The sequence below is a fragment of the Dendrobates tinctorius genome, unplaced genomic scaffold (assembly GCF_039654945.1).
Source record: "Dendrobates tinctorius isolate UK_male_01 unplaced genomic scaffold, ASM3965494v1 ptg000129l, whole genome shotgun sequence".
Taxonomy (NCBI): domain Eukaryota; kingdom Metazoa; phylum Chordata; class Amphibia; order Anura; family Dendrobatidae; genus Dendrobates; species Dendrobates tinctorius.
Window position 1 is genome coordinate 43,449,007 of NW_027361797.1, and position 13,001 is coordinate 43,462,007.

At 46.9% G+C, this 13,001-nt stretch overlaps 1 protein-coding gene across 2 annotated transcripts in view; it reads right to left on the reverse strand.

Annotated features, from left to right (window-relative positions):
* LOC141047764 (acyl-coenzyme A synthetase ACSM3, mitochondrial-like) overlaps positions 1-12,772 on the reverse strand; it is a 51,897-nt gene extending 39,125 nt beyond the window's left edge. For both annotated transcript variants that reach the window (XM_073543051.1, XM_073543050.1), the window contains exon 1: positions 12,718-12,772. The gene's annotated coding sequence lies outside the window, so the exon portion shown is untranslated. The remainder of the gene's footprint in view (positions 1-12,717) is intronic.
* Positions 12,773-13,001: the final 229 nt, after the last annotated feature.

A 13,001-nucleotide genomic window follows, 5' to 3' on the forward strand; every position in this document is an offset into this window, starting at 1 on the left:
CCTAGTGGCTGAGGGCGGAACAGCAGGCCCCGAGTTCGACGACGACATGTCAGTCTGGCGCCTCCTGGTGGCCGAGGCCTGGACAGCAGGCCCCGAGTCTGACGGCGATGTGACAGTACCCCCCTCTCCAGGAGGGGCCTCCGGACCCTCAAAACCCGGCTTGTCAGGGTGAAGGAGATGAAATCTCCTAATTAATGCCTTGGCATGGATGTTCCTTGCGGGGACCCAGGACCTCTCCTCCGGGCCGTAGCCCCTCCAGTGTACAAGATACTGTATGGAGCCTCTCACAAGGCGGGAGTCAAGGATACCCTGGACTTCATACTCCAAGGACCCTCCAACCGAAACAGGAGGGGGAGGGGACTGGACAGGGTGAATTGGGGAGCGATATAGCTTGAGGAGAGACTTGTGGAACACATTGGGCAACTTAAAAGACTGTGGAAGTTTTAAACGGTAAGCTACAGGGTTAACTACTTCTATGATTTCATATGGACCAATAAATCTGGGACCCAGTTTGGCAGACGGCACTTTAAGTTTGATGTTTTTGGTAGAGAGCCAAACCTTGTCTCCAACTCCCAGGTGCGGCCCCTTAGATCGTCGCCTGTTCGCAGCCGAAGCCTGTCTAACCTGGGCCCCTTTCAAGTTTGAGTTTACCTCAGACCAAATCATTTTTAAGCGATGTATATTTCCCTCTACCCCGGGGAGCTCTGACATCCTAGCCGAGAACGAACCAAACCGCGGATGCAGTCCAAGGTTGCAGAAAAATGGGGTAGTCTTAATGGAGTCCTGGTAACGATTATTTAGGGCAAACTCAGCTAGTGGCAGATGTTCCACCCAATCAGACTGATGTTCTGACACATAACAGCAGAGGTATTGCTCCAGTGCTTGGTTGGTACGTTGGGTTTGACCATTGGTCTCGGGGTGGTAGGCAGAGGAGAAGGACAGCTCAATCCCAATGCGTTTGCAGAATGCTCTCCTGAATTTTGAGACGAACTGGGTACCTCTGTCGGACACAATATTCACTGGAGCACCGTGCAGGCGTACAACATGCACAATAAAAAAAGTTTACTCAAGGTTTCTGAGTTAGGTAGCCCAGACAGGGGGACAAAGTGACACTGTTTGCTGAACCTGTCCACCACCACCCAGATACACGTTTTCCCATCTTTGGGCGGCAGGTCCGTAATGAAGTCCATGGAGAAGTGGGTCCATGGACTCTCAGGGGTGGGTAAGGACTGGAGCCAGCCGGCAGGGCGATTATGGGAGGACTTGGCGCGGGCGCAGACTTCACACGCTAACACAATCTTTACAGTCCTTAACCACCGTCGGCCACCAAAAGTTCCTGGTTACCAGTCGGGTGGTATTATTGAGACCAGGATGGCCTGCCAGAACAGAGTCATGTGACTCTTTAAGAACTTGCATGCGAAACGTAGCCGAGACGAACAATTTTTTGGGGGGCGTAGTGTCAGGGGCCTGTTCCGGGGAGTTACGGATCTCCTCCAGAAGGTCCAGAGATACTGCTGACACAACGATCCCACTGGCCAATATCGGGACTGGCTCACAGTCCTCGGCTTGTGAGGGGCAAAAACTGCGCGAGAGTGCATCGGCCCTCACATTTTTAGTACCAGGGCGAAAGGTGATTAAAAAAATCAAACCTAGAGAAGAACAAGGCCCACCTTGCCTGTCTAGGATTTAATCTTTTAGCTGACTCCAGGTAGGTCAGATTCTTGTGGTCGGTAATTACCGTGATCTTATGTTTGGCGCCTTCGAGGAAGTGGCGCCATTCCTCGAAGGCCCATTTGATCGCTAATAATTCCCGATTACCTACATCGTAGTTTTTCTCAGTGACAGAGAATTTTCGGGAAAAAAAAGCACATGGGCGAAGCTGAGTGAGAGATGCAGTGCCTTGCGACAGTACTGCTCCCACTCCAACCTCAGAGGCATCCACCTCTACAACAAATGGGCGCTCCAGATCAGGCTGAACCAAAACTGGGTTGGCCACAAAGCACTCTTAGCGCAGCAAAAGCCTGAATTGCCTCAGGGTTCCAATTAGCCACGTCTGCCCCTTTTCGGGTCAAATCCGTGAGTGGTTTGGCAATTTCGGAGAAACCCCTGGTAAATTTACGGTAGTAGTTAGCAAACCCTAAAAACCGCTGCAGCGCTTTTAGCGATTTGGGTTGCACCCAAGCTTTGATAGGTTGGATCTTGGCAGGATCCATACGAAAGCCTTTGCCTGAAACCATGTACCCTAAAAACTGTACCTCCTCAGCAAAGAAAACACATTTCTCCAGTTTAGCAAACAAGGAGTGTTCTTGCAGTCTCTGCAGCACAGAACAGACGTGTTGAGCATGTGTCACAGGGTCAGCAGAATAAATCAAAATGTCATCTAAATACACGACGACATACACCCCACAAATGTCCCTGAAAATATAATTTACAAAGTGCTGGAACACGGCAGGTGCGTTACTGAGTCCAAACGGCATTACAAGGTACTCAAAATGGCCAAGAGGGGTATTGAAGGCTGTTTTCCACTCATCCCCGTCTCTTATGCGGACTAGATTGTATGCCCCTCGGAGGTCAAGTTTAGTAAACCAACGGGCTCCTATTAGCTGATTAAAAAGATCAGGGATGAGTGGAAGCGGATACTGGTTCTTTATAGTGATTGCATTCAACTCCCGGTAATCAATGCAGGGTCTGAGACCACCATCTTTCTTTTCTACAAAGAAGAACCCGGCTCCAACTGGTGAAATGGACGGTCTAATAAACCCTTTTTTTAAGCTATCTGCTATATACTCATTCATGGCCTGACGCTCTGGACCAGAGAGATTAAATATTCTCCCTTTTGGGAGACGGGCATCTGGACTCAGGTCTATAGGGCAATCATACTCTCTGTGGGGGGGTAGCTTCTCAGAATCTACAATAGAAAAAACATCTTCATAGTCTCTGAAAGCAAACGGTATGAGGGGGTTTTTAACTTTAACGTGGTGTACTGCTAGTGATATGCAGTTATCCTGACAGTGCGAACTCCAGCGTACAACATCGCCTAGGTGCCAGTCGATGACTGGATTATGCTGGCGTAGCCACGGCATTCCCAAAATGACTGCAGCAGATAAATTATCCATCACAAAAAATGACATAACCTCGGTATGCAACGCTCCCACAGACATAGTGATTTTGTCAGTAACAAATTTAACCCCCTCCTGGACAATAGATGTGCCATTAATAGCCGTAGTTTTTATAGGGGCATTAAGTCTTAATAGGGGTACACCGAGACTTTTAGCAGCCAAAGAATCCATAAAATTTCCTTCAGATCCACAATCCACATATGCGTTCACACACTGAGATTTCTGACCAAAAGAAAGAAAAATAGGTAATAAAACTTTTGCCGCATCTGCGGGCAATACCTGAGCCCCTGGGCAACCATAGCCAGAGTAGTTGCCCAGAGGCCGACGTGCCAGGAGCATGGATCTCTGAGGTGCAGCTCTCTCCCTGAAGACTCCAGACTGCTGCATAGTTGTCCAGGAAAATGAGAGAGATCTTCCAGGCTGTGCAATGCCACAGGTGTTCAGGCCAAAAATCAGCTCGGTCAGAGGAAGGAAAAAAAAGTTCAGGGAGACTGCTTTTGTATATGTTGGGTATATATACAAGAAGCAGTTAATTTTATGGCCGGATATAATGTAACGTCCGTCTGCGGGTCTGGGCTGCAGCCAGGCAACACCCCGAGAAACACTGATACCCTTTACCCCTATACAGGGATCTGGATTTACAACAGAGCCCAGGAGGTACTGTCTGAATATGAGCAGTGGCCAGAGCAGGACGGTCGTCAGAGGGAAGTATGAAAAACGGCAGGCAATAGCAGAGTCAAATTCAGGCCAAGGTCAGAGTCAAAAACCAGGAGGGCAGCAGAGGTACAGAATCGTTAGGAAGTAGCAGAGTCAGAATATCCAGGCCAAGGTCACAAACCAGGAGAGTAGCAGAAGTACAAAATCGTCAGGCAATAGAGGGGTCAGAAATCCAAGCTGGGGTCAGAGTCAAACAGAAATCAATCACTAAGTAGCACACAGGGGAACCAAGAATATATCCGGCGGCTTGCAAGCCCAGTCCCAAGGTATTTGAGGGATCAGGTCATCCCTCACAGGCTCCCGGGCTGATGATGTCATCAGGACCGCCCCCAGGACCAGACCTGATGATGCACCAACCCCTTCATGACTGACAGAGGAGCGGAGTCTGCGTCCACTAGATGTCTGCGCAGAAGCCCTTTCACTGTTGCCGCCATCACTCGGGAGCGAGCCACGGCGCCTCCTGGCGGCCGAGGCCTGGACAGCAGGCCCCGAGCCCGAGGGCGGCGTGACAGTCCGTCGCCTCCTAGTGGCTGAGGGCGGAACAGCAGGCCCCGAGTTCGACGACGACATGTCATTCTGGCGCCTCCTGGTGGCCGAGGCCTGGACAGCAGGCCCCGAGTCTGACGGTGATGTGACAGGTATTATCACCAGGGAACTTAGGGATAATCTTGTGCCTGAATATCCTAGGGTGGCGTGTATATACTTCATACCTAAGATACACAAAAACTGCACTGTCCTACCCGGACGACCCATTGTATCGGGCAATGGTAGTCTGTGCGAGATTATCTCTAAATACCTTGATTTCTATTTAAAACCCCTGGGTTTTTGATCTCCCATCCTTTGTGAAGGACACCAGTGACGTTCTTAGAAAGGTTGAACGCATCCCTATTGAAGATGACATGTGGCTTGCAAGCTTTGATGTTGAATCATTGTATACATCCATCCAACATCGGGATGGTATACAAGCCACAAAGTCATACTTAATGATGTCTGACCTTGATAAGGAGCTTGGAGGCCAAAAACCTGAAAAAATATTTGGGTCGAAGGGTCCAAAGTGGGGATTTTTTCCTTGCAAAGAATGTATCTCGTGTCCCAATATCGTACAGGCATCTTCCTTCTCTTCAAGTGATGGCAGTAGAATATACAACAATACTCAGCATATCACGTGTAACTCAGTTGGTGTGGTCTATTACGCCACATGCCCGTGTATGAGAATATATATAGGCATGACTTCCAGACCTTTAAAAACTAGAGTAAGGGAACACTATAGAGATATAAAGAATGCTTCGGAAATTGAAGATAATACCACCCTCAAACCAGTTCCGAAACACTTTAAGGCGTTTAATGATAGTAACCCAAAATTGCTTAAAGTTACTGGTATAGACAAGGTCTTTAGTGATCAGCGAGGTGGTAACTGGAGAAGGAGACTGGCCCAATTGGAAGCCGAGTGGATTTATAAGTTGGGAACAGTACAACCTAGAGGACTTAACGAGGTCTTGAGCTTTGCCCCCTTTCTGTAAGTGTCTTATTTGGTGCATGTGTTTTGTGATTTTTAATATACATTTTATTTTTCAGTTTACAGTTTTTATGACTACTTCAATGAACTATTCATTTTCATGTACTGCGTGACCTTATAACATGGAATCGATGGAGTATCAAGATCTGGGTGTATTACTGGGTGTATCCCAGACCTCTGCAAGCAGTTTAAGATCTCTTCATTTTCTGTCAAAAAGTCTTGAAAAAGACTGTTTTTCATCTTTGGATATCAGGACGAACTGAGATTATTGAATCCATCCATCTAGAAACTTATACATGTATATTTATATATGTACACTGGCCAAATATATATATTGGCTGTAGAGGTCATGCTGATTTGAGAAGTGACAGGTCACTTTTATTAGTAGCCCTGTTTATACTCATACTTGTATTTTCATTGTATGTTTGTATTTTTGTATTGTATTTTTGAAGTATCTTGATATTTGTGCCATACCTTTATGTTTCCAAGTATTCTTCAGAGAGGTATAGTTCTGTAATATACACTTAGGACTTTTTATGCATAACCCTTTGCACTAGTTCACTTTATAATATAATGGTCTGCATAGCATGCTATTCAATGTATGTTCACTTTTTGCATTGCATGTGCAGATGTGCCATTTTTTTCAGAGTAAGTAATCATGGTGTAGCACGGTATACTAATACTAATACATCTATTACATCTAATACTTATACATCCATCTCTGTCCTTGTGGTGAATACGTTCGCTGGTTGAGCTGATGCGGCCTCTCTGTTCTGACTTGCCGGACGGAGGTGCGGCTTGGCTGCCGGTGACGTTATCGCGCAGTGTTGTGCGTTTGTGGCGCCCCTGAGGCTCAGTCGCCACAGAGGTACTGCACCTTCTCCTAAGGTGTGGTGCCCCACCATCCAGGTAAGCTGGAGGCTCCTGACCACGCTCCAACACTCGCACCCCACACAATAGAGTAGTTCAGCAAAACCACATTGCGGCTCCTTGCTTGGAGAGAAGCAGAGCACCTTTGGTGGTTCCCTGCTTGGAACACTAGACATGCTGGGAGGTGGGTGGAGTTGAGAATACATAAAAGAGCGGATGGTTTAGGATTACAGGTCAGTCAGTCAGATGGAGAGTCTGAGAGAGGAAGCCACTCGGAGAGGAGTGGGGATCCCTGGAAGAGGGATGAAGGAAGGAGTGCTACAGCTGCCTCAGTGATCTGAGCCAGCTGGCATGCGAAAGGAAAGAAGGAGAAAGACATTGAACTGAAGCCTGAGCATCCATAGGAGGGAAAGATAAGTACGGAACGTAGGAGTGAAAGGGAACACAGAGGACGTGGGTTAGAGGAAGAACCCTGCCTAGAAGTTCTAAGCGCAAGGCCGGGGCCCAGTCCCCGAGGTTGTATGGACACTAATATTTCTGCAGGAGACACCGGTGGAATAGTGGGCTGTAAATGCACTACTCCCATCTAAGACTTGAGGGCACAACAGCAATACGGATAGAGAGCCGGGACTCAGGAGTAGAGAGTTCCTGAAGCAGGCTACAGATGTCTGCCGTACAAGTAGAGTTCTTGTGAACATCTGTCAGGAGGAACTCCAGTGAAACGCAGTACTAGGAGATCTTCACACTTAAAGGCGCTATAGAGGAGACGTTCAGAAAAGGCACATAAGTTGGCGGAGTGTGGAACGGAGCATTCCATCTTGCTTGGAGGTTGACTGAGTCCCTGACCCGGAGGACACGGCACAGAAGCGGGCACTACAGACTGTGAGTAAAGCTTTGGAATTACATGCCCTGGTGTCCTCCATTCCTTCCTGCGTCCATCCGCCTGGCACTGCTACATCCCCTGCGCCGAACACTGCACCATTTAAGAGTCTCCACATCTACACTGGCCTGGGACAACAGCCCTGCCTGTGGAGGGATATAACATCATTGCTGCACCACACCATCTGTCCCGGAGGATCTGTCTGCAGTGTCGGCTTAACACCACCCTTGCCGAACACCACAGGTGGCGTCACGAACTATTCATTTAACTACATTTCACCATTCACATCTTCCTATTACTTGGGCGCCCAGGACCACGGTCCGGGTGACCGCTGCTGTGACACATCCCACTGATACCGGCCCGGTACCGAGTACCCCATGGCCCTGGGAGGGCGACCCACGTTGTCTTGGGAGCGCGTCCTTCTTGGTCTGCTTGAGCCGCCCCCACATCATGACGTGTCGGATTGGGGAGTGGCTGAGCGGCCGGGAGGCGCGTCCCGAGATGACGTTACACGCCGGGAGCCGCGGCATAGTAACTACACACATGAAAGGTATTTCCATGATAATGGCTTTGTATATAAGGTCACGGCTGACACATAGCCACACTCACCCCCCAGGACGAAGCTCATACGAAACGCGCGTCGAGGACCACGATACCACAAGGTCCTATGCTTTCACATGTTTCTTGTAGGGCTGCTGTAGCACACTTGGGGAATGAGAGCAGCACACTGTAGTAGCCTCATGATTACTTACTTAGGCACTGGTGTTGATATTTGAGTGTGCTGATCACCCCATGATATGCATACTTAATCTTTGTCATAGATTTTGGTGCTATTAAGGTACTGTCACACTTAGCGATGCACCAGCGATCCAGACCAGCGATATGATGCGGTCAGGATTGCTGGTGCATCACTAAGTGGTCGCTAGTGAGCTGCCACACAGGCAGATGTCACCAGCGACATAGCAGGGGTCGGGGGTCGCTACTTACCTGTCAGACGAGGCGATCCTGACATCCTCCCGCCCGCGTCCACGCGTCGCTCGTAGCCACAGCAGGAAGCCCAGCAGGAAGCTGACAACGAGAAACAGTCCAGGACGTTCTCGCGCGATCAGCGATAACCAGCGGGGGAGCCGTCGGAAGTAAGTATCACACATAGCGATATCGCTAGCAATATCGCTATAACGTCACAAAAACCAGTGATGTTTTAGCGATATTGATAGCGATATCGCTTAGTGTGACAGGCTGTTTAGTCTCTCATATGATGATACCAACGCTGTGCACTTTATATTGGGATTTTTGTTTGAACCTATACCCAGTAATGGCTAAATAAAATTTTTTTTTTTTACTATCCATAGCCTTGGGTTTATTACAACATTGGACACTATTGTCCCCTGCTGGGTATTTACCCTTATAGATGTAATTCAATCCATGTATGATGATACCAACGCTGTGCACTTTATATTGAGATCTCTGCTTGGATCTATACCTAGCAATGGTTTAATAATCTTTTTACTACACTAGCCTTGGGCTCATTATAATACTGGACACTATTGTCCTTTGTTGGGTACTTACCCTTACAGATGCAAATTTAACCATTGTATTCATGTATTTGAATCTTGCAGAGATAGCATTGCTAAGATACAGAGCCATCAGTGGTGTTCCATGTAGTATGTATACCATAAGTATTATATCTATACTGGTGTCCTTTTTCACTTTGAACACTTAGTTCATTATATATAATTTTTGACACTCATGAGTGTGCCTCTCCCTTTGTAGCATTAGGCGCAATACTGTATGTACTGCATATGTACTTTCTGGTATCCTATTGGATATTTATCTCCTTTTTAATAATTGTCTGTCTTTTCTGTATTGACTCCAATAAAGCTATGTTATTTTATGGCTATATGCTTCCCTGATCTTTTTTGGATGATATGTTTATTAGGAAGTGCAATTTTTCTAGGCCCAATTTGTTGAATATATAGCCAACCTAAATAAAGAGTTGTCAAGTACAGAGTCTGACTTGAAAAATCAACATATGTCTAGACACGCTGGGAGTAATAAAAGTTAATTCAACATGCGCCCATGGATGCACTTATTATTCTTTACAAAATTGAGCCCTAATACTGTGGTACAGCACAAATCCGATGTTCCAGGCCTCTATGACTTTAAAGCAACCCTTCACCCTCCGTTTGCTTTCTACACCCTCGACCGCTCAAATAGGTGTCTGGTCTTGATGTTTTCAAGATGGCTGCCACACTGGCAAGGGGAGTGCAGTGATGAGTCCAAACCACACACTTCCTATGCAATAGGGAAGGCAGAGGAGAAGAGAATTAGACTTTTCACTGTACCCCTATGCCATTACGGCAGCCATCTTGGAATCAATGGCAATCCCAGTAGAGAAGGCAGTGGGAAGAAAATAGAGGGCACAAGAGGTGGAAGGACTAAATATGAGATGTTTACGTCCCAGGGTGGAGAGTTGCTTTAATGTAGTACTTTTTTTTGATTTGTTAATATAAATGTGCAGTTTATTACCGTGTTGTTTACATCAGACTGCATGACTACCACCAACCCGATGGGTCTCCTTGCGCTTATGCTCGGACATCCCCTTAGTCCTGATCACACATCCATCTAGAACAGACCTGGGCAAAGTATGGCCCGCGGGCCACATCTGGCCCTCTGACTGTCTCAGTCCGGCCCCTGGACTGAGACAGCCGTGGGGCTGAAAACCAGAGGACCATGGGCCGCACCGTACCCGCTCGCTGTCTTCATCTGCGCTGATTTCTGTGATGGGGAGGGGCCTCAAGCCACTTCCTTCACCAATCAGCGTGTGAAACAGCTGACGCGATTATGTCTTTTCATCGCGTCAGCTGTGTACTGCGGAGAGTCAGCACACCAAAGGCAGGGAGAGAGCCAAAGCGCCGGGGAATGGGACCGAGGTGAGTATGTTTTTTTTTTCTCATGTGTATGGGATATTTGGTGGGCATGGGGGTACATATGGAGGCGGCATGCTGCACATGGGGGTGCATGTGGGGGCGACATGCTGCACATGGGGTATGTGGGCCAGTTTAATGCCCTACACTCCTTGCATTCGTCCCTGGCGTGTAAATATGTTTTTGAGAGAAACAGTATATCTCATGTATCATGTAATGTGTATATCCAGAACATATAAATCGTTTATTCTTATGTATATTGCAAATGTACTGATGTTCATATGTTGTGTAGAAATAGGGAGATAGTAGGATTTAGATTTAGCCCACTAGGGGGGCCCAATAGAGTAAGATGGGAGTAGGTTAGGCCAAAAGGATTTACTTACCTAGGGGGGCCAACTGCGAGTAAGTTAGGGAGCTTCCTTGAGTAGTTAGTTGGGGCTGGGGCTGGGAGCCAGGACAGGGCAGTTGTGTCCCGTAATGTTTAAGCTGGGAGCCCAGCCGTCCAGGGCCTATGGGCTGATAGTCACACAGTGGTGGAGGAATACATGGCAGCATCAATATGGTAGTGGCAAACTTTGTGGGAACAACCCTAAATGTCCGAGGCAAAATGAACAGGGCACTCCTGAAGTGGGTTGGGCAGACAAGACCAGAAGCTGCGGTAGTGGAGGCGACGGTACGACCCTGCAATATTCCTGGAGAAGTGAGGGACAGTACAGGGAGCAGAATGATACATGTTTTGTGAAGAACCTTGTGCTGTTTTTGTGACTAAACTGGACGAGCTGAGTAAACTTGTTTTGTTAAAGTTGAACCTGGACTCTGACTGTCATTGCGTAGTGCTGAAGAAAAAGACTCAGCCGTCCAGGGAGGTCCCTGCCTTACACGTGCACTACAGAAGGGACAATGTGTTTATGTGACGGAGGGCCAGGGTGTGCCAGTATTGCTACCCTCAGCCACGACTACCCCCCTGGTCGCCGTTTCAATGCTTCACATGGGGAGGCTGTGTGGGGCTCATGCCGCATATGGGGGAGGCTGGTGTGGGGGGCTCATACGATATACAGAAGGGCCTGTACTTGGGTTCAAACGATATATAGGGGATGTCAGCATACTTTATTCTGCTCAATATTAAGTGATATGTTATAATTATTATATTAATTGTATTGATATTAATATTGAGTAGAATTAATTTTGGCCTGTTGGTTTGGCCCTCCACAACAGTCACGGTCTCTCATTTGACCCCTCGGGGAAAATGAATTGCCCACCCCTAATCTAGAAGGTTCTGAGAATGTGGAAGGTAGGACTTTATAAATGGGCCACAGCTACTAACATTGTTAACCTAGGGCTATATTAGTCCCTCCATAGGTTCCTCTGCCCCAAGCCCACCCAAAACAGCTCATGAGTGGAATAAGGCTTCATCCATTTTTGGCCCAGCGTTCAGGAATTTTGCACATTTGATAGGCAGCAGCTCAAGGATAGTCAGAGTTGTCTAGTCAGCTCATGTCAGGTAGTTACGGCCGATGACGGAAGACCTTAACCATGTAACCTATTGCTTGAAGGAGCAAGGCCTGCTGTAATGCCCACAGGGGACGTGCCATATGCTTAGTGGATAAAGAAAAGCTAAGGATGTGTTGGAAGCTGTTGGTTTTGTTTTTGCAGAGACCCTGATTTTCCATTTGTTAATCACAGTTTGAACGCTGCTGACTGGCATTATCAATTCCTTGGATGTCTTTTTGTATTCCTTTCCTGTTTTATACAGTTCAGCTACCTTTTCCCATAGATCTATTTTCAATTCTTTTGCTGTCCCCATGACTCACAATCCAGAAACGTCAGTGGCTGGATGAAAGATGCCAGAGTCTGTCTTGATCCCAGAAACTCACTCAGCTTTTATGCACACACTGATTTCAAACAAACAGGTCACAGGTGAGGATGTTACTTTTAGAAGCCATTCAAACCCATTTATGACAACTTCTGTACATGTTATCAGGCCAAAATCACCAGGGTATGCAAACTTTTGATCACAGTCATTTGGATGTTTTGGGTTGTCATTATGATTTAAAAACAGAAAACACTGTAGTTTGACAATAAATGGCTTCCCCCAACCAATAACCATGAGTGGAGTAAAAGTTTTGGTGTTATCACTCATAATCTCTGAAAAAAGGCCAAGAAAGCAAAAAATTCTGCTGGGGTATGTACAGTAAATTTTTGAGCACAACTGTAGCTGTACATAGTGCAAGCGATCAAGCGATTGCAGGTTCAAGTCCGCAAAGGGGACAACAAAATACAGTAAAAAATAAAAATTATTTAAAAAAAATAACAAAAAAATGTCTTGCAGAAAAAAAATAAACACTCATATGTTTATGTTGACAAAAACTAGAAAAGATGGGGGTGGAGGGGAAGGGAAAAAAATCGCCTTTTCCGGTAAAGGTGTTGAAGTGTTTTCATACCGTCATTACTCCTCATTACACAATGAATAAGCTGCTGAATGTGCTAGCCCCTTAAGAGATCTTCCAAGAAATTAATGCGTTTTTGTCCAGCTTACTAGGTGTAGACAGACGCCTAATCGCAAACAGCAATAGAATTGCAAGAGGGACGATTGGACTCTTTCATGCAGGATACAGTCCCCATATATTGGGGTGTCCACCTTCAACATTTTGGAGAAAGGAGGATCCCACATATATTGGCTGTACTCACAGTCTGTCGACCCCCACCAGATATCCGCTCCCACTTCCCTATCCTGCAAGTAAATGTTTGTAGAATGTCACAGAGTGGGAGGTGTGGAGGGAGCGAGGCCAGGACTGGGTGGCCTATAATCTGGGAGGAAGGCTTAGTTACTAATAACTATTCTTCTGCTGTAAAGTTAAATGATTAATCCGCGCCGTCATCACATCTTGGAAATTCTATATTAAAGAACTGTATTTTCAGCAATTCCCTAACGTGTTCTAACTGGCAGGAAAAGAACCCGATGTTTGCCGGAT